Genomic DNA, 27,425 nt, shown 5'->3' on the forward strand with positions numbered 1-27,425 from the left:
GTATCAATATCAAAGAAGGTGGCAAAGCCCATGAGTGCGAGTTGACGAACGGAAAGTAAATTGAACGCAAGGGACTCAACAAGCATGACTTTCTCGATCGTTAGATCATGAGAAATGACAACCTTGCCAAGACCCAATACCTTATAATGTGAGGCATCACCCCATTCGGCATTGGTGGGCATAGATGGGATCTTGTGCACGTCCACCACCAAGTCCTTGCTCCTGGTCATATGATTTGTTGCTCCACTATCGAGCAACCATGATCCCCCACCGGAAGCAAACACCTAAAAGATATCAATGCTTGGTTTTAGGTACCCATTGAGTAATGGGTCCTTTGATGTTAGTAACAAGGGTCTTAGGAACCCGAATAGACCATTCAATGTACTCATAAGAAGAACCAACAAATTTAGCATAAACATGCCCATCGCTAGCACGGCACAACACATAAGAGGGGTTAAAGTCGCCGGCTTTGTTGGGAGAAATGGCTTTGCGCTCTTTGGCATCACCACTCTTCGCATTGTTATTCTTCTTCTTAGGAGCACCCTCTCCTTCCTTCACAAATGTTTTCTTGAGCGGGGGAGGTCGATTGGTCTTGTTATTCTTCTCCTTGTTCTTCTTCTTGTTCTTGGACTTGGGCGTGAACCCAACTCCCTCCTTGCCCACAACTTCCTTTTGATTGCTCAAAAGGTCATTTAGGTTCTTCTCGCCTTGTATGCATGACACAAGACCTTTCTCGAGTTGTTCCTTCAAATTGGCATTCTCCTCCACAAGATGCACATGCTCACAACATGGGTTAGTAGCATTTGCATTATCAATTAAGACCATGTGAGGAAATGTGGCCTTTTCTTTGGTAAGCTTAACTTGGAGTTGAGCATGAGACTCCTTGAGGTTTGCATGAGCACCTTTCAAGACCTTATGGGCCTTGTCAAGTACATCAAACTCCTTCTTGAGTCTAGCATGATCAACCCCAAGTTTAGCCTTCTCGGAAGTTAGAACACAAGACACAACAAGAGCATGATCAAGATCTTTCTTTAATTTGGCATGGTCATCGTTGTGTGACTCCTCAAGAGCCAAACGATGCCCATGCTCTCTCGCAAGATCATTAGATAGATCCGATATCTCATCGGCGTAATCACGACTATCACCTTCCATCTTAGAGATGGTTTCTTCGTGAGCCTCTATCATGTCATTGGCTTCACCAAGTTGTTCCAAGAGAGCAACGAAGTGCTTCTTGGATTTGCCCTTGAGCTTACTCATGAAGGACTCAAATTCATTAATCCCCTCATTAGACCTCTTACCATTATCAAAGTCATCCGTTGAAGGAGGATTAGGAATAATGGTGGTTTTGATATTGGGGGTTACCTTGTTGGTGGCCTTAGCCATGAGGCACTTGGCGGTGATGTTCTCGTTAGGTGCATCGAAGAGAGACACCCGGGGAGTTGTGACAATGGCAACGGATGCCATGGCCATTGTTTCACCATCTTCATCATCATCGTCATCCTCACGGTATTCTTCTTGAACCACCAACCCGCGAGAAGGAGTCTTCTTGGTGAAATTGTTCTTGTTGGGGAAGGACTTGGCTTTGTCTTTTCGGATGAACTTGCCACCATTGTCTTCCCGCTTCTCGTACGGACAATCCGTAACGAAATGGCTAACATTGCCACAGTTGAAACAAGTTCTAACTCGTTGCTTGCCCTTGAGTCCACTTGAGTTGTTCTTGTTGAAGTTGGGTCTTGTATTCTTCTTACTCCAAAATTGTCTTGAGGCAAGAGCCATGTGCTCATGATAATCATACTTCGTGTCCTCGGGGTTGCTCTCCTCATCTTCCTCTTCTTCTTCTTCTTCCACACTAACCTTGGCCTTCAAGGAAAGATTGGGCTTCTTTGCCCTTTGAGAATGGAGCACCACGTTGTCGGCGGTCTTGTCTAAGATGCTCATTGCAACAAACTCATCCAACACTTCACCTGAGGTCATGGAGTGGAAGTCAGGTCTTTGGCGAATGACGGAGGACATGGTTTTGTTGTAGGGCATCATGGCCTTGAGGAACTTGCGCTTGATCCAGTTGTCATCCGTGTCCTTGCTCCCATGATCTCGGAGTGCGACCGCGAGTTTGGTCACTCTTCGAAATAGCTCACGAGGTTCTTCATCCTCTTTCATTGCAAACTCATCGGCTTCATCTTGCACCACTTCATAGTTGGAGCGTTGGATGCTAGCACTTCCTTGATAGAGAGACTCAACACATTTCCATGCTTCTTTAGCCATAACATGAGGTCGAAGATGAGGGAGATCTTCAGGAAGGATTGCATCTTGGATGATGAAGAGAGCACTCTCATTGAATTGATTGTCCACTTCTTCTCGAGGGGTGAAGTTGCTTGGATCATGAGGATAGAAACCTTCTTCAATAATTCTCCAAAAGTTAGTGTTCACATGTTTTAAGTGACGCTTGAAGTGATAAACCCAAGAGTCAAAATCTTCATTTTTCACATATTTAGGAGGAGGACCGGCATGATTCAAATGAGTAGAGGGGATCGGTCCTCTATACACTGGGGGTTCCACATTGGCAAAGATGCCGGTGCCATTTCTACCACTAGTAGATGGACTCTTTTCACTGTTAGCTTCCCCCTTGTCGGAGGTAGCATCCATCACCTTGTTAGTGGGATCACCCACTTTCATCGGCGAGGTAGATAGTTTAAGTCCGTCTAGGAATTCAGAAAACATGCTTTTAACCTCGGCCGTCATGGAGGTTTTCAATGTGTCTAAAGCCACATTGAATTCCTCACGTGAGACCGAGGTTCCCCCTTCGGCTGAAGACGAGATGAGATTCACACCGGAGTGCTCCTCCGCCCCATCGTGGGTGTCAACCATACTCTTCGGACGGCAAAGTCCTTAATAAAGAGAAGAGGCTCTGATACCAATTGAAAGGATCGATATGGTTGACTAGAGGGGGGGTGAATAGGCAACTAACAAATTTAGACTTTTCTTTAACAATTTAAACCTTGCAAAGAAATAGGTTGTCTAGATGTGCAACTACGTGGACAACCTATATGATGCAAAGACAATAAGCACACTAGCAAGCAATAGATACAACTCAAGTAAGCTTGCGAAAGTAAAGGCACAAGATAACCAAGAGTGGAGCCGATGGAGACGAGGATGTGTTACCGAAGTTCCTTCCTTTAAAGGGGAAGTACGTCTCCGTTAGAGCGGTGTGGAGGCACAATGCTCCCCAAGAAGCCACTAGGGCTACCGTAATCTCCTCACGCCCTCACACAATGCGAGATGTCGTGATTCCACTATTGGAGCCCTTGAAGGCGACAACCGGACCTTTACAAACAAGATTGGGGCTATCTCCACAACACTTGGAGGCTCCCAACAACACCACGAAGCTTTACCACAATGGAGTATGGCTTCGAGGTGACCTCAACCGTCTAGGGTGCTCAACACCCAAGAGTAACAAGATCCGCTAGGGATAAGTGGGGGGAATAAAATTTCTCTTGGTGGAAGTGTAGATCTGGGCCTTCTCAACCAATCCTGAGCAAATCAACAAGTTTGATTGGCTAGGGAGAGATATCGGGCGAAAATGGAGCTTGGAGCAACAATGGAGCTTTGGGGGAAAGAGGTAGGTCAACTTTGGGGAATAAAACCCCTTTATATAGTGGGGGGGATCAATCCAACGTTATTCCACTGAGCAGCCCCGCACAGAGCGGTACTACCGCTAGGGAAGGGCGGTACTACCGCTCCGGGCGGTACTACCGCTCATACCCAGCGGTACTGCCGCGCTGACAGGGCCCTGACCCTAGGGCGGTACTACCGTGGGGGTAGGCGCGATACTACCGCTAGGAGCGGTACTACCGCCACTACTACCGCCCTTAGTACCGCAAAACCCACCACGAAAAACATCGTTCTCGAATCGAGGCGGCAGTAGCCCGGAAGTACTACGGTACTACGGCCGAAGACCCCAAGCAGTACTACCATTCGGAGAGCGGTACTACCACTCTGGGAGCGGTACTACCGCTGGGGAGCTTCGGCAGTACTACCGTTGGGGATCGCGGTACTACCGCTGGGGTAGAACAACGCACTTAGAGGAAAAAGGCAGCTCTAATGAAGCGGAAAGAAATTGACGGGTGTGATATGGATGTGTAGGTGTTGATTCCACCCTAGTCTTACCAAAGCGGATCCCCTCTTGATAGTACGGTGACTCCTATGAAACTAGTCCACCAACAACGAAACGAAGGAGCTACACCGTCTTGAATAAAACACCGAGGGGAAATAGTCGTCTCGTGCCAAAGGATGAATCTCTGAAAGAACTCAACACACACGATTAGTCCGCACAAGCATTGTCATCAATCACCAAAACATCTTGGGGATAAATATGCCCTTGCACTAAGCTTCGCATTAAATGTGTTTGTCCTACGATGTTAGAGATAAACTTGTACACTGTAGCTACTTTACACCTCCTGTGTGCTACTGTGGCGACCCCTTTGACATATAAAAGGAGGCCCAAGGCATACTGGAGAAGTATTCGGACTTTTTGGACTGGGCATGCACAACAGCTAGTTCAAGAGCTCAAGAACACAAAATATACACTCAAGAAGGACTACAGTTTTACGCAATATTGCGGCCCGAACCTGGGTAAAACCCCCTCGCGCTGATCACCAGACCTGCTCTTTGCGCAACTCTTCTCCCCGCCAACCGTAGAAGGGTTCCTCATGATCCCATAGGTGTCATTTCCCCGACATAATCAGAGGAGTATTAATAAGCATTAAGGATCTGAACGTAAGATCTTCCACCTAATAAACCAACTAGCATCAACTACAAGGAGTAATCAACACTACTAGCAACTCAGAGGTACCAATCTGAGGTTTTGAGACAAAGATCGGATACAAGAGATCAGGGATGGAAATGGGTACCCATTACCCGCGTACCCTGCGGGTAAAAACCCTATTAGGGTAAAGGTATGGGACAAAAATTTACCCATGGGTACTTAAATAGGAAAATATTATACCCATCGGGTAGAGAGGGTACGGGTATGAGATCGTATAACCCATGCCCGCGTACCCATGTACCCATCTAAAATGCTGACAAGTAGGTTTCCGTTAATATCCTAATGTATTAATTTTCCCGTCCTAATCACGCTAGGTAAAAACTCTGATGTGTAGTCAAATTATCTCTACAATTTATTATGTTTTTGTGAACTTAAAATGTATGCCTATGTGTTGTTATTTATGATTATGTGTTGTTGTTTAACATTTTTACGTGTCACTTTGTAGGTAAGTATTTTTGTTTATAAGAATGTGTTTTTGTTTCAATATGTTTTTGTACATTGTTATTTAAAATGTGTTGCTATGAATAATTTATGTATATGTTGCATTTTATAACTATTTTCTACTCAATTGATGTGTTGTAAAGCGGGTATTTTTACCCGCGGGTACCCAAATACCCTATCGGGTGACGGGTATGGGAAAAAATTATACCCTTGACGTGTATGGGTATGGGTGATGGGTAAGTTCTGGATGGACGGGTAAGGGTATGGGGTATCTCCACCCGTACCCATACCCTGCGGGTGCCATCCCTACAAGAGATGAACATGGGTTTGAGACGAGATGGTGTTGGTGAAGATGTTGATGGATATTGGCCCCCTCTCAATGAGAGGATCAATGGTGATGACGATGGTGATGATTTCCCCCTCCCGGAGGGATGTTTCCCTATAAGAACAGCTCCGCCGGAGCCCTATATTGGTCCTGCCCAGGTTCCGCCTCGAAACGGCGGCACTGCGTCCCGAAAGCTTCTCTTTGCTTTTTTCCATGGTAAAAGACACCATATAGCAGAAGATGGGAGTCGGGGGCCCACGAGGCGCCCTCCACTCTCCTGGCTGGCTGGTGGCCCCCTCTAGTGCTTTATTTGCCCAATATTTTTAATATATTCCAAAACTGGTCTCCGTGAAGTTTCAGGATTTTTGGAGTTGTGTAGAATAGGTCTCTCATATTTGCTCCTTTTCTAGTCTAGAATTCCAGCTGCCGGCATTCTCCCTCTTCATGTAAACCTTATAAAATAAAAGAAAAAAGGTATAAGTATTGTGACATAACGTGTAATAACAGCCCATAATGCAATAAATATTGATATAAAAGCATGATGCAAAATGTACGTATCCGCAACCTAGTGCTATTCGAAAAATTCCTGGTTTCATGTTATTCAAAAGAAGGTTGTTAATAAGACTTGATCAACCTTGTTAATGGATTCCTTTTGATGAGCATGAGATGGATGAATTTAGAAAACACAACCTTCTATACACACCTTTTACTTTCTGTTATTTAGACAAAAAAGCAAAAATAGTAGTATCTGTCTGTTTTCTGAATTTTTCATGCAATAAAAAAATGTCCCGAAAATAAAAGTTCTCCGAATGTCCTACAAACTTAGTATGATTTTTTATATAATATTTTAGAATTTTTGGCACTGAGAACACACCAGGGGGCTGCACCAGTAGACCACAAGGGTGGAGGGGGCGCCCTACCCCCTGGGCACGCCCCCTGCCTTGTGTGTCCCCCTCACTTATTCCAGCACCCATCCACTTTGTCTTCCTCCAAAAAAAAGCATCCTATTGCTCAAACTTAGGGATGGAAATGGGTACCCATTACCCGCATACCCTGTGGGTAAAAACCCTATTAGGGTAAGGGTATGGGACAAAAAATTACCCATGGGTACATAAATGGGAAAATATCATATCCATCGGGTAGAGAGGGTACGGGTATGGGATCGTATAACCCATGCCCGCGTACCCATGTACCCATCTAAAATGTTGGCAGGTGGGTTTCCGTTAATATCCCAATGTATTCATTTCCCCTCCTAATCATGCTAGCTAAAATCTAATGTGTATTCAAATTATCTCTATAATTTATCATGATTTCGTGAACTTAAAGTGTATGCACATGTGTTGTTATTTATGATTATGTGTTGTTGTTTAACATTTTTATATGTCACTTTATAGGCAAGTATGTTTGTTTATGAGAATATGTTGTTATTACAATATGTTGTTGTACATTGTTGTTTAAAATGTGTTGCTATTAATAATTTATGATTATATGTTGCTTTTTACAACTATTTTCTACTCAATTGATGTGTTGTAAACACGGCGGGTACCCATATACCCTGTCGAGTGACGAGTATGGGAAAAAATTGTACCCTTGACGGGTATGGGTATGGGTGATGGGTAAACTCAGGGCGGATGGGTAAGGGTATGGGGTAGCTCCACCCGTACCCATACCCTGCGGGTGCCATCCCTACTCAAACTCGTGTTCTAGCTCATCTTGCTGCCATTTTTGATCTGCTTGTGCAAAGCTCCATTTGCAAAACTGTTTGGGGGGATTGTTCTTCGTTATGTGACTCCTCCAATGGTCCAATTAGCTTTTGTTCTATTGCTTTATATATTGCAAATTTTTGCTGCTGTGGTGACCCTGTTCTTGAGCTTGCATGTCAAATTTATATGGTCCAAAGTAGTTTTGCTGCACGATATAGCCTCTAGGCACTTGTAGGAGTAGTTGCTATCAATCATGTTGAGTTTGGTTCACTTTTATTTTGAGTCACTAAAAATTTCAGAAATTTTCAAAGGAAAGAAATGATTAAAAGATGGTTGAGAGGCTCTTCAAGCAGGGGTTCAAAGGAAAATGAAAATGAAGAGAAGAAGAAGCCCAAGTACAACCTTCCTCGCACCACTGAGGTTCCGTGTGAATGGCCAAGTGATGCATTCTTGAGGGCAGCAGGAATTTATGAGGATTTCTATTATTTGGCTGAGAACGCAGGCATCACCGACTTCCTACACAATAAGTGTGATCAATACCTTCTACTCACTAATACCTTCGTGCAAATTTTTTACTTTCATGCTAGGAAATCACCGCCCACGGTAGAACTTTATTTATATGATGAGCATAAGGAGATGACGCTTTATGATTTTTGCGAGATTTGCACATTACCTTATGAGGGTAGCGTCAATGAACCACATCCTAGAGATATGGAAGATTTTATTGATAAGGTTACCGTAGGGGAAGGGAGAGGAGTGTCGGAAGCGGGAGTGGCTAGTTTTCATTTTTCCTGTTTTACGCTATTACTCATTATTTGCTGGGAGATGTTTAATTGGTCGTGGAGAGAATGGAGGCCTCAGTGCCCCAGACCTCGCTATTTTGCATCATGCTTTACTTCATGATAAAACTTTTAGTTTGGACGCCATTGTTGCTTGATGGTTGAGTTTAAACCGCTCGAGGGGTCCTATCTTTGGAGGTATCTATGCCTCCCGCCTCTCTAGACGCTTCGAGATACCCATTAGGCACGACGAGGAAGAGGAGATGCTACTATTCACTAGATACTTCGACTATAATAGTATGGTAGCACATGATTTTATTAGTGATGATAAGGATAAGAGACTCATTTATAACCTCGTATTCAGCCAGGAGACTTGTCACATTATTACTCTGCTTGCACCTTCTTTGTTCGATATTCATTCAAGCAGGTACCTCATCATGCCCGAGGACATTTATACATACTGGGAGCGGACGCGATCCCCAGTTCCTGAGCCAGAACCATCACCTGATCCATATGAGGAGTCTGTCTATCAGTGGGAGCCACACGAGCTCGCTAACCAGTGGAACCCCCAGGATCCTCCTCAGTACCCAGGAGAGGGCTACTTTGATCCATGGGCATAGACCAACTTAGTCCAAAAGCCTAAGTTTGGGGGAGTACGTATTTCTCACTGACATTACATTCATGTTCACACACACATTCCAGTTGTCGGTCTTCATACTTTTTCATAGTATTATCCATGTTAGTTTATTTCTTTTTCTCGCTTTCTTCTTGTGTGTTTGAAAAACTTTGAGAAAATCCAAAAAAATAGTTGTAGCTTCTTTCCTTTCCAAGTTTATTTAGTAGTAGTATTAAAAGAAAACCCAAAAGGATTTCTCGTTCTTCTTTGCTTGTTGGGAGCTTTCTCGTGTAAGTAGTTTTTCTTGTTCTTGTTTTACTTTCTTTAGAAAAACAAAAACTTCAAAAAATATTTGTGTGTGTTTCTTTTAAATTCTTTTTCCTTTCTTTGGGTTGAGAGGAGAAGACCACGATGAAAATGTTGAGTGGCTCTTATGTGCATTATTGTTGATCTAACAAAGAGCCCATATTACCTTGTCTTCTCCTTTGAATAAATGTATGCAGATTCCAGCTTAGTCTAGTGCATGTACACTATTATTATTATCCACACCGTTTGGTCGTGCAAGTGAAAGGCAATAATGATGATATTTGATGAAATGATTAAGATGAGGAAAGGCTGGTATGAACTCGACCTATTTTGTTTTTGTAAATATGATTAGTTCATCGTTCTTGATTCAGTAGCTAGCATGGAAGATATCGTGATCTCTTGGTTTTTATGTTGACACTGAAAGCATACCGCTCAAAATATTATTCACCTCTGTTTCGAAAGCTCGAGCTCTAGCACCTCTGCAAATCCCTGCTTCCCTCTGTGAAGGGCCTATCTATTTACTTTCATTGTAGAGTCACCATTATCTTATAATAAGCACCAGTTAGAGAGCACCACTGTCATTTGTATGCGTTGTTATTAATTGATATTGAGTATGACTGTGACTGGATCTCTTTTACCATGAATTACAATGTCTAGTCAGTCCTTGATCTTCAGGGGTGCTCTACATTTATGTTTTGCGGTCTCAGAAAGGGCTAGCGAGATACCATTATGTTATATCATATCATGATTGTTTTGAAAATGTGCTGTCATCCAAGATTTATTATTATTGCTCACTAGTTAATTATGCCATAGATATGAGTAAACATGAGACCTGAATGTTATTGTGAATATGGTTAGTTCATGATCTTTGTTGAAAACCTAAATGTTCGCTTTACATATTTGCAACAACAAGATCAAATAGAGTTTGTAAAAGTTTTTCTTTATCACTTTCAGTTTATCAACTGAATTGCCTGAGGACAAGCAACGGGTTAAGCTTGGGGGAGTTGATACGTCTCCATCGTATCTACTTTTCCAAACTCTTTTGCCCTTGTTTTGGACTCTAATTTTCATGATTTGAATGGACCTAACCCGGACTGACGTTGTTTTCACCAGAATTGTCTTGGTGCTATTTTTGTCCAAAAATAAAAGTTCTCGGAATGACCTAAAAATTTAAGGAGAATATTTTTGGAATAAATAAAAATATTGGCGAAAGAATCTACCAGAGGGGACCCACCGGTTGTCCACAAGTGTGGAGGGCGCCCCCCCAGGGAGCGCCCCCCTGCCTTGTGGGTCCCCTCGACCTCCACCGACCTCAAATCCAACTCCATATATTCACTTTCGGGTAGAAAATATCAGAGACAATGATTCATCATGTTTTACGATATGGAGCCGCCGCCGCCTCATTCTTCATCGGGAGGGCTAATCTGGAGTCTGCTCGGGGCTCCGGAGAGGGTAATCTGTTGCCATCATCATCACCAACCTTCCTTTATCACCAAATTCATGATGCTCACCACCGTGCGTGAGTAATTCCATCATAGGCTTGCTGGATGGTGATGGGTTGGATGAGATTTATCATGTAATCGAGTTAGTTTTGTTAGGGTTTCATCCCTGGTATCCACTATGTTTTGAGATTGATGTTGCTACGACTTTGCTATGCTTAATTCTTGTCACTAGGGCCCGAGTGCCATGATTTCATATCTGAATCTATTATGTTTTCATGAATATATTTGTGTTCTTGATCCTATCTTGCAAGTTGTAGACACCTATTACGAGTTATGATCTGCATACCCCCAAGGTGACAATAAGTGATTACCGTAGTTTGAGGAGTTCATGTATTCACTAAGTGCTAATGCTTTGGTCCGGTTCTCTATTAAAAGGAGGCCCTAATATCCCTTAGTTTCCATTAGGACCCCGCTGCCACGGGGGGTAGGACAAAATATGTCATGCAAGTTCTTTTCCATAAGCACGTATGACTATATTCGGAATACATGCCTACATTATCTTGATGAATTGGAGCTAGTTTTGTGTCACCCTAGGTTATAACTGTTGCATCATGAATGCCATCCGACATAATTATCCATCATTGATCCATTGCCTACGAGCTTTGATACGTCTCCGTCGTATCTATAATTTTTGATTGTTCCACGCCAATATTATTCAACTTTTATATACTTTTGGCAACTTTTTATACTATTTTTTGGGACTAACATATTGATCCAGTGCCCAGTGCCAGTTCCTGTCCGTTGCATGTTTTTTGTTTCGCAGAAACCCAATATCAAACGGAGTCCAAACGGGATAAAAATGGACGGAGTTTTTTTTGGAATATTTATGATTTTTGGGAAGTAAAATCAACGCGAAACGGTATCCGGGGTGGCCACGAGACAGGGGGGCGCGCCCTCCCCCCTGGGCGCGCCCTGGACTCTCGTGGGCCACCCGTAAGGCGGTTGATTCCCTTCTTTTGCCGCAAGAAAGCTAATTTTATGAGAAAAATCTGGGCAAAAGATTCACCCCAATCGGAGTTACGGATCTCTGGATATTTAAGAAACGGTGAAGGGGTAGAATCTGGGAACGCAGAAACAGAGAGATAGATCCAATCTCGGAGGGGCTCTCGCCCCTCCCAAGCCATGGGAGCCAAGGACCAGAGGGGAAACCCTTCTCCCATCTAGGGAGAAGGTCAAGGAAGAAGAAGAAGAAGGGGGGCTCTCTCCCCCTTGCTACCGGTGGCGCCAGAACGCCGCCGGGGGCCATCATCATCACCGCGATCTTCACCAACACCTCCGCCATCTTCACCAACATCTCCATCACCTTCCCTCTTCTATATCCAGCGGTCCACTCTCCTGCAACCCGCTGAACCCTCTACTTGAACATGGTGCTCTACTTGAACATGGTGCTTTATGCTTCATATTATTTTCCATTGATGTGTTGCCATCCTATGATGTCTGGGTAGATTTTCATTGTCCTATTTGGTGGTTGATGAATTGCTATGATTGATTTAATTTGCTTGTGGTTATGTTGCTACCCCTTGGTGCCCATCATATAAGCGCGTGCGTGGATCACACCATAGGGTTAGTTGTATGTTGATAGGACTATGTATTGGAGGGCTAGAGTGACAGAAGCTTCAACCTAGCATAGAAATTGATGCATACGGGGTTGAAGGGGGGCCAATATATCTTAATGCTATGGTTGGGTTTTACCTTAATGAACGTTAGTAGTTGCGGATGCTTGCTAATAGTTCCAATCATAAGTGCATAGAATTCCAAGTCAGGGATGACATGCTAGCAGTGGCCTCTCCCACATAAAACTTGCCATCGGTCTAGTAAAGTAGTCAATTGCTTAGGGACAATTTCACAACTCCTACCTCCACTTTTCCACACTCGCTATATTTACTTTATTGCATCTTTATCTACACAGCCCCTAGTTTATATTTACGTGTTCTTCATTATCTTGCAAACCTATCCTATCACACCTACAAAGTACTTCTAGTTTCATACTTGTTCTAGGTAAAGCAAACGTCAAGCGTGCGTAGAGTCGTATCTGTGGCCGATAGGACTTGAGAGAGTACTTGTTCTACCTTTAGCTCCTTGTTGGGTTCGACACTCTTACTTATCGAAAGAGGCTACAACTATCCCTTATACTTGCGGGTCATCAAGCTTTTCACATATTGATGATTGCTACATTACTTTGTCATTGCCACTGTTACAATTGCTAAAAACAACTACTCTTACTTTTGCCATCGTTACCGTTACTTCCATACTACTTTGCTACTAAATACTTTGTTGCAGATATTAAGTCTTTCAGGTGTGGTTGAATTGAAAACTCAACGGCTAATACTTGAGAATATTCTTTGGCTCCCCTTGTGTAGAATAAATAAATTTGGGTTGAATACTCTACCCTCGAAAATTGTTGTGATCCCCTATACTTGTGGGTTATCAATGGGGGCCACCTGGTGAGCATAAGACACCAAGGTACGCCAGGCCCCCCAGGTGCGCCCTGGTGGGTTGTGCTCAACCTAACCCACCTCCGGTGCCCATCTTATGGTATATAGGTCACTTTGACCTAGAAAAAATAAGGAGATTACTTTCGGGATGAAGCACTGCCATCTCCAGGCGGAACTTGGGCAAGAGCACTTTTGCCCTCCGGTGGAGCGATTCCACCGGGGGAACTTCCCTCCCAAAGGGGGAAGTCGAAGCCATCATCATCACCAACAACCCTCTCATCTTTGGGAGGCCAATATCCATCAACATCTTCAACAACACTATCTCCTCTCAAACCCTAGTTCATCTCTTGTGTTCAATCTTTGTACCGGAACCTCATATTGGTACCTATGGGTGACTAGTAGTGTTGATTACATCTTGTAGTTGATTACTATATGGTTTATTTGGTGGAAGATTATATGTTCAGACCGATTATGATATTTTATACCCCTCTGATCTTGAGTATGATTATCATTTGTGAGTAGTTACTTTTGTTCTTGAGGTCACGGGAGATGTCATGTTGCAAGTAATCATGTGAACTTGATATGTGTTTGATATTTTCATGATATGTGTGTTGTGATTCCCTTAGTGGTGTCATGTGAACGTCGACTACATGGTACTTCACCATATTTGAGCCTAAGGGAATGCATTGTGGAGTAGTTATTAGATGATGGGTTGCTAGAGTGACAGAAGCTTAAACCCTAGTTTATGCGCTACTTCGTAAGGGGCTGATCTGGATCCAAATCTTTGATGCTATCATTAGATTTTATCTTAATACTATTCTCGTAGTTGCGGATGCTTGCGAGGGGGTTAATCATAAGTAGGAGGATTGTTCAAGTAAGAACATCACCTAAGCACTGGTACACCCACATATCAAATTATTAAAGTAGCGAACACGAATCAAACCAACATGATGAAAGTGGCTAGATGAAATTCCCGTGTACCCTCAAGAACGCTTTGCCTATTATAAGAAACCATTTTGTCCTTTCCTTTGCCACAAAAGGATTAGGCTACCTTGCTGCACTTTATTTACCAATACCGTTACTTGCTCGTTACAAATTATCTTGCTATCAAACTACCTGATACATACAATTTTAGTGCTTGCAGAAAATACCTTGCTGGAAACCACTTGTCATTTCCTTGTGCTCCTCGTTGGGTTCGACACTCTTACTTATCGAAAGGACTATTATTGATCCTCTATACTTGTGGGTCATCAACTATGCTAATTATATTGTTGCCAAATTTATACCACCTAGTTTTACATACCAACAAAAGAAAACAGTTTTTCTTTGATTTAAGACACTACCTTTGGGATGACCCACATATTTATAAAGATGGAGTAGATTGTATTATTAGATATTGTATACCTGAGCATTAACAGGAACAAATCCTATGGAAATGTCCCTGCGAAGCCTATGGAGGACATCATGCTGGAGATAGAACTGCACACAAGGTATTACAATCTAGTTTTTATTGGCCTACTCTTTTCAAAGGTGCTCGTAAGTTCGTCCTATCTTGTGATGAATGTCAAAGAATTGGTAATATTGGTAGATGTCAGGAAATGCCTATGAATTATTCACTTGTTATTGAACCATTTGATGTTTGGGGCATTATATGGGACCTTTTCCTTCCTCTAATGGGTATACACATATTTTGGTTGCTTTTGATTATGTCACTAAGTGGGTAGAAGCTATTCCCACTAGTAGTGTTGATCATAACACCTCCATTAAAATGTTGAAAGAAGTTATTTTCCCAAGGTTTGGAGTCCCTAGATATTTCATGACTAACGGTGGTTCACATTTTATTCATGGTGCCTTTCGTCAATTGCTTGCTAAATATGATGTCAACCATAGAATTGCATCCCCTTATCACCCTCAATCTAGTGATCAAGTTGTAATTAGCAATAGATAAATAAAATTAATATTAAAAAAGACTATCAAAAGATCTAGAAAAAATTTGTCTAAGAAACTTGATGATCCACTATGGGCTTATAGAACTGCTTATAAAAATCCTATGGGTATGTCTCCATACAAAATGGTTTATGGAAAAGCATGTCACTTGCCTCTTGAGTTAAACATAAAGCATATTGGGCAATTAAGGAACTCAATTATGACTTCAAACTTGCTGGTGAAAAGAGGTTATTTGATATTAGCTTACTAGATGAATGGAGAACCCAAGCCTATGAAAATGCCAAACTATTCAAGGAAAAAGTCAAAAGATGGCATGACAAAAGAATCCAAAAGCGGGAATTCAAAGTAGGTGAATATGTTCTATTATACAATTCTCATTTTAGTTTTTTTGCAGGAAAACTTCTCTCCAAGTGGGAAGGACCATATAGAATTGAAAAAGTTTATCGATATGGAGCTATCAAGATCAATCATGCTGAAGGCGCTAATCCAAAGGTGGTCAATGGGCAAAGAATTAAGCACTATATTTTAGGTACACATATTAATGTTGAAACTAACATTATTCAAACAATGACACTGGAAGAATACATAAAAGAGACCTTCCAGAACACTCTAGAACCCTAGAAAGGAAGAGGTACATGATACGGTAAGTAAACCGACTCCAAAAATTCCGCAAAAATATTTTCTGTCAGTTCTGGAATATTAGAAAAAAAACACCCGAGAAGGCAACCCAGGTGTCCACTAGGCACTAGGGCGCGCCTGCCCCACCTGGCACGCCCTGGTGGGTAGTGGGCCCCTCGGGAACCTTCCCGACTCCGTTTTCCGATGGTATACTTGTTTCCCAAGATAAAAATTCTTTATATACATTCCCGGACAATTTGACCACCGTATCATTAAGAAACCCCCTGTTCTTGTTTTCGTGTTATTTTTTTGTCAGATCTAGATCGCCACAGCTTCACCAAGCTCTTCCAAGGACAAGTTCTATGAGAAGGTCATCAACCCCTACCTACCGGAGGTGTTGAAGCACCCTCGGGCCATTGAGATGCGTAAGGGGTGCTCCACATCCAGGATGTTCAAGGGCCCAAGAAGACGGGGAGCGTGGAGGCCAGGATTGAGGCGGTCGAGTAGGAGATCCTCAAGTGCCAAGGGATGGTGGAGCATGGACTAAGTGCCAACCACTCCATGATCACGAAATTCACCCGTGATCATAAGGTGGGTGGCCAGTCTATGAAGGACATCAGCTTCAACTTCAATGAGCAAATCAATTTTCTGTAAGGCCAAATCTACGATCTTCAAAATCAAAATTTTGATTATGAAGCAAGGTTTAAAGGTATGAGTTTAGCTGCAAGTTTCAGGACTCAGGAGACTGGTGCATCCTCTTATGATGGTGAACCCCTGCCATGGAAGCCGGAGGACAAGCCTACCACCTGATCACCACCACCATCCGCAAAGAAGGAGACTTAAGCACATGGGAATGGGAACTCCCCTTGGCTTGTGCCAAGCTTGGGGGAGGTGTCCTGATATCGTATCACCATCACTTTTATTTTCTTTACCTATTTTAGTTCAATCCTTAGTTATTTAGTATTTTAGTAGAATAAAAGTTTAGTATGATCTATTTTCGAGTGCTAGTTTCGTGATCTATCTAACTATGTAATCGAGTGAGAGTTATATAACAAAATTTAGTTTGAGTTTTTGCTTCTTTATGTTTTTATTTTAGTCAAAATAAAGAAAATAATGAAAAATATCATATGCTAATCTTATGGAAAGTAATGACATTCCATAAGGAAAAGTATAAGTGGTAAAATTTATTGTAAATTGACAAACATAGCATTGGTCAATGATGCAATTCACGAAAGAATTAATAAGGGAAGAGAAGATTCACATGCAAATATACTATCTTGGACATCTTTTATGATTGTGAGCCCCCATCAAATATTTTATGCCAAATTGTCAACGTTGGACAAGGAAGAAAATATAACGATTTATGTTTGTTCATATTCACAACTTATATTGTCACAGATCCTCCAACGTGTGGTGCTTGCCCAATAGATTTGCTAGCCAAAACTCCGCACCAAGCAGAGATACTACTTGAGCATCCAAAACCTTAAACCCAATCTCAAGTTATGAGAGTCCACTACACCTACCTATGGATTGAATAAGATCCTTCAAGTAAGTTGTCATTGGTGCATAAGGCAGTAAAAATTGCTTCTAATGTGTATGGTCTTTTAGTGAAAGGGAAAATAAGCATTGTACGAACTTGTGCTGGCAAAGTAATAAAAGCGACGGACTGCATAATAAAGGTTGCTATCACAATGAGCAATATAACGTGACGTTCTTTTGCACTAAGAGCTTGTGCATCCAAAAATAAAGTGCATGACAACCTCTGCTTCCCTCTGTGAAGGGCCTATCTTTTACTTTTATGTATTTACTTTTTATGCAAGAGTCAATAGTGTTCTCCTCTTGTCACACCCTGCATTTTGTAACATTTTAGTTGCATAAATAAAGCATAAAAATTTGGACCAACAAAAACTTTTGCATTATTTGGCTTTTTATGTTGGAGTTGGTTTTCTCTCTGTGATTTTCAAGTGCTCTTTAAAGTCAACTACTCCACCTTATGTACTTCATCTCTTTGCCCCAAACTTCTGCCCAATGATCATGCCATGTGTATAGTGAAATATAGTATTTTCTTACAAAAATAATTTGGCCAAATAGTATTTTTCAAAAAATTAGTTTTCCAAAAACCCTTGAATTGAGGTTTGCACTACAAGTACTTGATTTGGGGTATGAAAAATATTTCAAAGGGTATATTTGAAACCTATTAGATATAGTATTAGCATAAACCACAAAAATATAATTTTAAAAGTTATTTTCCTATTTTATTTAAAAGCTTTTTCTTAAGGCCAGAAATGGTCTTTAATAGGGAAAAATTATTTTATTGTTTTAAAAATATTTGACAAAAATCAAGGAAACTCAGTTGGCATATATTTCCCATATATAGGAGTTTCAACACATGGTCATGTTCAAAATATTGGACAAAACATCCCAAAACCATTTCTGCCCATTTCAAGGATTTGAAATATTTGTACAGGAAATATTTTCATAAAAATCCAAGGAAAATCCAGCAAGTCCCAAATGCATATTGTGATCACCTTGCGAAGCCTCATATCAATAAAGGTCATTTTGGTTCACCAAAATGCCCCAAAACCCTCTCTGACCAGAATCAAATTTGAACAACTTTGTACTGCCAACTTTCTCTCCTTGACCCCATCTTTTGTGAGCATGTTCACATGACCAAATGAGGCCACTACACCAAGTGGTTCATCAAGGGGAAGTGATTTGCTCAACTAGATCTACACAAGTTCATTTCTACTAATTTCTAGGGTTTACAAAAGTTGCATTGGCAACTTTGCCCAAATAAGCTCCAAATTGGTGGAAGGCCCTAATTATATGTGTCATATCACCCTGTGGAGTCTCATGGCAGTTGGAAATCATCTGCTGGCCCAAACCATTATCAAACACCTTCTGCCACTTTTCAAAAATCACCATTTTGAGCACTAACACTATTCTCCTTGAGCTCAACTTTTTACCACAGCCCCTCAGAGTCCCTTTGCACCTCCAGTAACTCTTCCCTGGCCTCAACTCAATGATTGAACGGTGAAGTATCCCCATTTACCCTTCTGGACAGCAGCATTCTTCTCCTTTCTCACCTCCCTCCACACTCTAGTGGCCACCCAGGGCATCCAATGCCCCTCCCCCATTCTTTAGTCCCCCCTAGAGCCACCAGACACCTTTGGTCGTGCCCACATTGCATAGAAAATGTCCATGCTGTCCATTTGGGCGCTCTGGAGCACGCTGCAGTGCGCTCCCGCACTGTAGCCGCCCCCTGCCAAGCACCTCCGGCCACCTTGGGCCTCCCCAGCGCGCCCGACGATGCTCCTCGACATCCACAACACGCCACAGCCTGGTCCCCCCTCCTTCTCCCTCCTGCTGCCCTCCTCGCACACGCACCAGCCGCTTGAGAGCTCCAATGAGAGGCCTCACACGCGCGGCATATCTAGCCTTACCCCGCTCTCTCCCTTAGCTCCCCTCGGTGTAGTCCACACCCAGCAACACCCCAGACACGGCTCCAGCTCCTCTCGAGCCCTGTGGCGACGAGCAGGAGCCCACCGGCGCACGGGTCCACGGCACCCCGCCGTTCACCTATTGAAGGTCCTCCCCGAGCCCTACTCTCCTCACCACTCGCTCTCTCACTCCCCTAGTCACCCCCCCCCTACACCACTCACCCCTCTCCAGACGAGCCCGAGCTCGAGATCGAGCTCGAGCTCTGCCGCTTCGGGTCGCCGTCGATCTCAGGGTACATGCCCTCTCTGCTGCTCCTCTTCCTCGATCTGGAACCATCGCAGCTCACTGATCATTTCCCCTTTTCTCCCCCACTTCTTTTGCAGCCGGAAACGACCGGAACCGACGATGCTCGAAGCTCCTCCGCCTCGAGACCTCGTGGCCGGCGAACCAGGCCACCTCGGCGACCGCAACCACCTCCACCCGAACGGTGACTCGACGCTGAGTCCAGCCGTACCCTCGCCCGACCTCGTCGTGCCCTGCATCGACGCCGGTGAGCCCGCCGGCCCTCTGTCGCAGGGTTAGGGATGATAGGCAGGCCCCGCCTGTCAGCGTCTCCTCTCCATCGCCCCTCTCTCTCTCGCTGACGCCTGGGCCCCGCCCGTCAGGTTTAAACCTGGCGCGCGCGCATGCACTAGTGCGCTGGGCCGCCTCTTTGGTTGGGCCTGCTGCGCTACGGCTGTTTTGGCCCAGCAGGCACACAACCCTTCTCCTTTTTCTTTTCTGTCAATCTTGCAAAAATTCTCTGGACTAAATATTAATCCAAATGAAATAATTCCAGTTCCTAAATTCTTGTAAAAATCCCACCTATTTAATGGTATAACTTTCATTCGTGACCAATCAACTTGTATGTACTGTTCATATTCAAATTTGAATTTGAATATATTTAAACCCCTCTGAAAATCCATTTCTTCTATTCTGCTACTCCAAATCCAAAACTAGGAATTTTCCCCTTCTTAGTTTTCACCCTAGTATTTAACAAAAATGAGTTGACATTTTTCTGAGCACTTTGGTTTTTCTGTTTTACTATTGCCTTATTTTTCTCGTTATTATTTTGCGACGATAGATTGCCTTGCTGACGAAGGAGTTGGACCAGAAGACTTTGAAGACCCAGAAGACTTTGTTGAGCCAAGCAAGCAACCCTTTGACCATGTCTATGAAACCCTTTTTATGCATGTCATATAGCACCATATTGTTGTTGCAACGGAATCATGATGAGGTGGTAACCACTTTGATGGTTTGCCACCGTACTTCCTTGTTGATACTTGCATTGTGCATGACCCTACCTTCTTATGAGGGTTATGCCGGTGGGGTTAGATAGGATGCTAAAGTAGTGCTACGCAAAAAGGGACAGGAATATGCATGGTGATGGAGACAAAGTATTTTCAAAAGACTTTTTGAAAACCCCATCGGGTGCCACTTATGCCCGGGGGAGATGATGAGTTGGGTAGCCACTTGATGACGAAGTGGTGTACCGAGGCAAGTGTGTGTTGTTTTCAAAACGGATTGGTTTAAGTTGCGACCGTTATTCCAACCTTACATGCGCAACCACTCTACCCTTGTATGGGAAAGGGCATTATTGATTACCTAGGCCGCTACTAGCTTGGAGCCCGCATTACTAGTGACGGGAGAGAGTTGGTGCTCTCTCTCGAGACGGGGTCGTGCCAGGTAGGGCGGCCATGACTGTTTTCACAGGGCACCGGATACACCGTTGTGTCCTCTCTCGGATGTTACGATCTCGAGTGAGTCTCGTATGATGTACATCGTGAGGATATGGAACAACGAGTGGACTCCTTGTTAGTGTCGTCTAGGGAAAGCTAGTGATCGGGTGCTTACCCCGGGTACTTGAGGTATCGCAGGTCGTGGATGACACGGAAGTTCCCCGGATCTTGTGGGTAAAGTGTGCAACCTCTGCAGAGTGTAAACTATTCGAATAGCCATGTCCACGATCAAGGACAGTTGGGTAACCGCTCTTGGGCTACGTCCACATGTGTACAAACCAGTGTGTGTTTGGACAATTTGGGAAAACTACTTGGGTCAAGTCAAGGGACTTGACATGATTGAGTTGGGTTGATGCCCACTCTATTTATGCTGATATCTGTAACCTGTCCTCACGGTTACTTGAATTCTCCTGATGCATGTCTTACAAGTTGTTGAACATGTCATCGCACTCAAAACTAGCTTTCTGCAAAAATTTACCTATATCATGCATTGTTGCATCTTGGACCAAAACATGGGTTGCTTGCGAGTACATTCAAAGTACTCATTGGCTTGCCACTGGTTACTTAATTGACTAGGCATGGAAGAACAGGAGTTCGAGGAAGAGTTCGTTGGTGACGAACATGCGAACTAGGACGCTTCCCAGTAAGAATGCCTATAGGGTTAAGGCAGATGGCATGGGCTCTACTTAACGACGAAGATTTCCGCTGCTTATGTTTTCTTTCATGTTCAGCCCTTGAGGCTTCATCAATGTAAGACTTGACCATAATGGTCATAATTTGTGTAAGACGGTATGTATGGATGTAAGACTCTTTTCATTCAGCTTCTGTGTGTTCAGTGAGCATTGATCTCTGGGATCACTGTACATGTGCATTCGGTGATCACGACTCATGAGTCGGGGTCCCCACAGAGCTAGTATCAGAGCCATCCTGACTGTAGGAAGCATTAGTTAGCATGGGCGTTAGTTAGGATAAAACATGTTTTGCAAAACCCTCTATATTCCTCTTCTTTTCTAATCTTACCAAACCCAAGATATATTTCCATATTGACCTCTCCCATTCAACCTTTGTAGATGGCTGCCATACCCGAAGACTTCCTGACCATCGGATTTCCTGTGCTTCTCGAGGATAGCCTCAAGAAGTGCCAGTTTTACCGAGCCCCCATTTTCACCTACCATGAGCATTGGATAAATGACACCGGGACGGAGTATCATGTGGAAGTGATCGTGAAGGCTAATGACTCTCTAACAAGTTGGTTCTTCGAGGGACCCCAGATGGCAACACTGGTTCTTGCCGTCGAGACGGCAGCCCTCAAGGCACTCACCCGCCTCCGAGACCTTCTTCCAGAGATGGCAGACGAGTTGGCAACCCGCTTCTTGCCTTATCGGAAGGAAGGTGAGGATGAGAGCAGTGCACCAGCTCCACCATTAGAAGAAGGCCTTCCACTCCGATTCCAAACCTACTTCAGCCTTTGTGCCGATAGTTTGGCACAACACTTGGCCTCGAAATCAATGGAGCTCCGAAAGGAACTTCATGAGACCAAGGCGCTTCTTCTCCAAGCACAAGGGAAGACGGATAGGATCAAGAAGGAAGGTGCTCCCCCTGGACAGCCCGCAATTGCACACCGAGGCGGAAGACCCCCAAAGGATGGAGGACCCCCACAGCAACACCGCATGAGTGCAAAGGGATACTGCAAGCTCTTCGCACCACCGGCAAAGCAACGCCGTGTTGAGCTCCTCCACTCCCCCACCCCTTCAAGTGAAGACGAAAGTCAGGATGCTGATAATGAGGAGTAAGACCCAGAAGAGCCAGACTACGCGACCGAGCATTCCACCACTTAGGCATCATTCGCAACTTGGATATGCCCGTTAGTAACCCCTACGATAGGATAGGTCGTGTACCCTTATGCGAAGTCGAGTCCTTGTAATGGTTCATATGAAACCATGTAGTGTTGTGTTTGCTTTTGATGTGTTTGATGGACATCGTACTTTCCTTCGGGAACTTGTAAGCGACTACATCACCCATTTGGACTTTAATGAATGTGTTTGGCCTTTTGGCCCTTGCATGAAAACAATTAGTGCCATACCAACCCCCTTACGAGGCGTCCCATCTATATTGCTTTCCCCATCTTTCCCAATCATGAGACCTTGACCGCTCCAACAGGATGCCTGTTGTAACACGTACTGGTACCTCTACCCAGCAGCAAGAAGCCGGAGCAGGAGCCAGTCGGGACCAAACCCAAGGACAAGATCCACCACCGCCGCCACCTCCAAACATGGACATGGCTCAGCTTCTCCAAGCCTTCCGAGAGGAACGCCAAGCCAACACTGCAGCCCTCCAGATGATTGCTCTAGCTGTCAATCGCCAGCCGGCGGGAAACGGCAATGGACGTTCCACGTTGGTGGAGTTCAAGAAGCATGCACCACCCACCTTCATCGAGACTGCTGAACCCCTAGATGCAGACGACTGGGTCCGCACCATTCAGGATCTGCTGGAACTAGTCGGATGCACAGAGGACCGTGAGAAGGTGACGTATGCTGCTCACTGTCTCAGGGGCACTGCTAGAGCTTGGTGGGATGGATTCAAGGCCATGCATGCTGAGCAAAACATCACTTGGAATGACTTCAAGGAAGAATTCCGCAAGGCCCACATTCCTTCCGAAATCATGTCCATCAAGAAGCGTGAGTTCCGAGCCTTGAAGCAAGGAAGTAGCACAGTCAAGGAGTACATGCAGAAGTTGAGTGTTCTCTCAAGGTATGCTCCTGAGGATGTCAGCACTGATGCTCCCAAAAGGGAGCGCTTCATGGAAGGCCTTAACCAGACTCTGCAGTACTCGCTTGTTGTGTGTGACTGCCCAACCTTTCCTGATCTGGTGAACAAGGCACTCATTCTTGAGGACAAGCGACGTGCTTTGGATGATACCCGTAAGCACAAGATGATCAGCAAGGGTAGCTCCAGCAACCAGAAGCCTCGCCCGTGGCACCCAGCCCCGGTCAAGCCAACCTATCAGCAGCCAAGAGCCCTTGCACCCCACACCAACTATCAGCCTTAGCAGTATGCCAACCCTAGGCCAGCTTATAACAACCCCAATAACAATGCCGGCAACAGTAGCAACCCCAACCAAGTCACTTGCTTTGGATGTGGTCAGCTAGGACACTACTCCAAGAATTGCCCCAACAAGAAGCCCGATGCCCCGCGCCCCAATGCGCAAAACCCAGGACAAGGCCGTGGAATGCCACCAAGGAACCAAGCTCCCCGCAACCCGCCCAACAATGGCAAGGGTCGTGTGAATCATGTCACTGCAGAAGAAGCCCAGGAAGACCCGGACGTCGTGCTGGGTACGTTCCTTGTCAACTCAGCACCTGCAACTGTCTTGTTTAATTCTGGAGCCACGCATTCATTTATCGCCCAAAAGTTTGCATTAAAAAGTGGCATGACCCCTACACCCCTGAATAACCCTATGGTAGTACAAACCCCCGAAGCAGAGATGAGAGCCAAGATAGGATGTAAAGGAGTCGAGATTGTCATTAATGGGGCAGACTTCCTAGCAGACCTTATCATCTTAAGATCGCAAGGCTTGGATGTGATCTTAGGAATGGATTGGCTCATCAAGCAGCAAGGCTTGTTAGATTGTGCCAACCGGACTGTCACTATGACCAATGACCAAGGAGTCGAAGTTAAATTTGCCTCCAACCCCTCCTCTTCTCAAGGCAACAAAGTCAACTGTCTGACTGAAGTTGGATTGGAGCAAGTGCCGGTAGTATGCGAGTACCCCGATGTCTTTCCTGATGAGCTACCGGGAATGCCTCCTGACCAAGACATTGAGTTCATCATCGAGCTCATACCCGGAGCAGTATCCATCTATAAGAAGCCATATAGAATGGGATCGAAAGATTTAGCAGAGTTGAAGAAGCAACTACAAGAGCAGTTGAGGAAGGGATTCATCCGCCCTAGTGCCTCCCCTTGGGGATCACCTGTTCTGTTTGTGGCAAAGAAGGACGGTACCATCCGCTTGTGCATTGACTACTGCTCCCTCAATGAAGTTACAATCAAGAACAAGTATCCACTTCCCAAGATTGAAGATCTGTTTGATCAACTCAATGGGGCCAAAGTGTTCCCCAAGATCGACATCAGATCTGGGTACTACCAGCTGAAAATCAGACCCCAAGATATTCCGAAGACGACATTTGTAACCAGACATGGCCTGTATGAGTGCATGGTCATGTCCTTTGGATTGACCAATGCCCCAGCTTACTTCATGTATCTCATGAATAAGGGCTTCATGGAATATTTGGACAAGTTTGTCGTTGTCTTCATTGATGACATTCTTGTCTTCTCAAACACGGAAGAAGAGCACGAGCAACACTTGAGGATTGTCCTAGACAAGCTTCGAGAGCACCAACTGTATGCCAAGTTTAGCAAGTGCAAATTTTGGCTGCGTGAAGTTGGATTCTTGGGTCAAGTTTTGACTGAAGAATGATTGTCGGTCGATCCCACTAAGATTGAAGCCGTGACTGAATGGCAATCCCCAAGCAATGTGAAGGAAGTCAGAAGCTTCCTCGGACTCGCAGGATATTACCACAAGTTCATTGAAGGATTCTCAAGCATTGCCCGACCCATGACTCAGCTCTTGAAGAAGCACAAGAAGTTTGAATGGACGCCGAAGTGCGAAGAAAGCTTCCAGGAGCTGAAGAAGAGACTGACCACCACCCCAGTTCTGGCCACACCAGATATACACAAGGAATTTTTGATATATTGTGATGCGTCAAGAACCAGACTGGGAGGTGTTCTGATGCAAGAGGTCAGAGTCGTAGCTTACCTTTCAAGGCAACTACGGCCTCATGAAGAGAACTATGCTACTCATGACCTCGAGTTGGCAGCTGTAGTTCATGCCCTGAAAACATGGCGATATTACCTCCTAGGGAAGCGGTGTGAGATATACACGGATCACAAAAGTCTGAAGTATATTTTCACTCAGAAGGAATTGAACATGAGGCAGAGAAGGTGGCTAGAGTTGATCAAGGATTATGACCTCAGTGTTCAATACCACCCTAGGAAGGCTAATGTGGTAGCAGATGCATTAAGCAGGAAGGCTTGTTCCTTGAATGCTATGCTTAAGGAAAGGCTACCCGCCTTGTATGAAGAACTTGAAAGCTTCGGGTTGGAACTAGTTGCACCAGGATTCTTGGCCAACCTCGAAGTTAGGCCTACCATGAAGGATGATGTTAAGGAAGCTCAGAGGGGACACGAGAGTATTGAAGGCATCAAGAGGAAGATCAGGGCAGGCAAGGCCCCAGGATTCTCAAAGGATGAGAAAGGAATTGTGTGGTTTGGAAATCGCATTTGCGTACCCAATAAGATTGAGCTCAACAATTTGATCTTGCAATAAGCTCATGACACCCCATATTCCATCCACCCCGGAGGAACCAAGATGTATCAAGACCTAAAGGAAAGATTCTGGTGGCATGGCATGAAGAGAGAGATAGCCACTTTCGTCGCTAAGTGTGACATATGCCAAAGGGTCAAAGCTGAACATCAGCGACCAGCTGGATTGTTACAGGCTCTCATGGTGCCTGGATGGAAATGGGATAAAGTCGGCATGGACTTCATCACTGGATTACCCAGGTCAAATAAGGGACATGACTCCATCTGGGTCATAGTCGACCATTTGACCAAAGTAGCCCATTTCATTCCTGTCAAAATGACTTACAAGGGAAACCAGCTAGCCGGCCTCTACATCAACAGAATCGTAAGCCTTCATGGTGTTCCCAAGGAGGTTGTGTCAGATCGAGGAACCTAGTTTACCTCAAGGTTCTGGAAGAAGTTCCCAGAGGCCATGGGGACCAAGTTGTCCTTCAGCACTGCTTTCCACCCACAGACCGAAGGTTAGACAGAACGAGTGAATCAGATACTCAAAGACATGCTCCGAGCCTGTGTCTTAGCATATGGAGCTAGGTGGGAAGATTGCCTCCCTTTTGCTAAGTTCTCCTACAACAATAGTTATCAGTCAAGCCTTCAGATGGCACCATTTGAGGTGTTATACGGACGGAAGTGCCGCACACCCCTCAATTGGTCAGAGACCGGAGAAGGACTAGTCTTTAGGCCCGATATCCTCCGTGAAGCAGAAGAGAAAGTCCAGCTTGTTAGAGAGCGTTTGAAGACTGCCAAGTCAAGGCAGAAGAGCTATGCTGACTCACGTCATAGAGACATGAACTTCCGAGTTGGAGACCATGTCTATCTCCGGGTCACACCTCTCAAGGGAACCCAGCGCTCCATGTCAAAGGAAAGCTCGCACCAAGATACATCGGCCCCTTCAAGATCACTGAATGACGAGGAGAAGTGGCTTACCAGTTGGAACTGCCACCTGAACTATCCGATGTGCACAACGTATTCCATGTGTCACAACTCCGGAAGTGTCTCCAAGTTCCAGACAAGCCTGATCTTTACAAGGACGTCAATCACCAAGCCATTGACCTTCATCCTGATTTGACTTACCGTGAGAGGCCCATCTGCATTTTGGATGAGGCTGAGCGACAAACTCGAAGCCGCACCATCAAGTACTTCAAGATCCAGTGGAGTAACCACACGGAATCAGAAGCAACTTGGGAACGTGAAGACGACCTTATATCCGAGTTTCCGTATCAATTTAAAGCCTAGTTTGGGAATCTCGGGGACGAGATTCTTCTAAGGGGGGTAGCTCTGTCACACCCTGCAT

Source organism: Triticum dicoccoides, chromosome 4B, assembly GCF_002162155.2.
Source record: "Triticum dicoccoides isolate Atlit2015 ecotype Zavitan chromosome 4B, WEW_v2.0, whole genome shotgun sequence".
Taxonomy (NCBI): Eukaryota; Viridiplantae; Streptophyta; class Magnoliopsida; order Poales; family Poaceae; genus Triticum; species Triticum dicoccoides.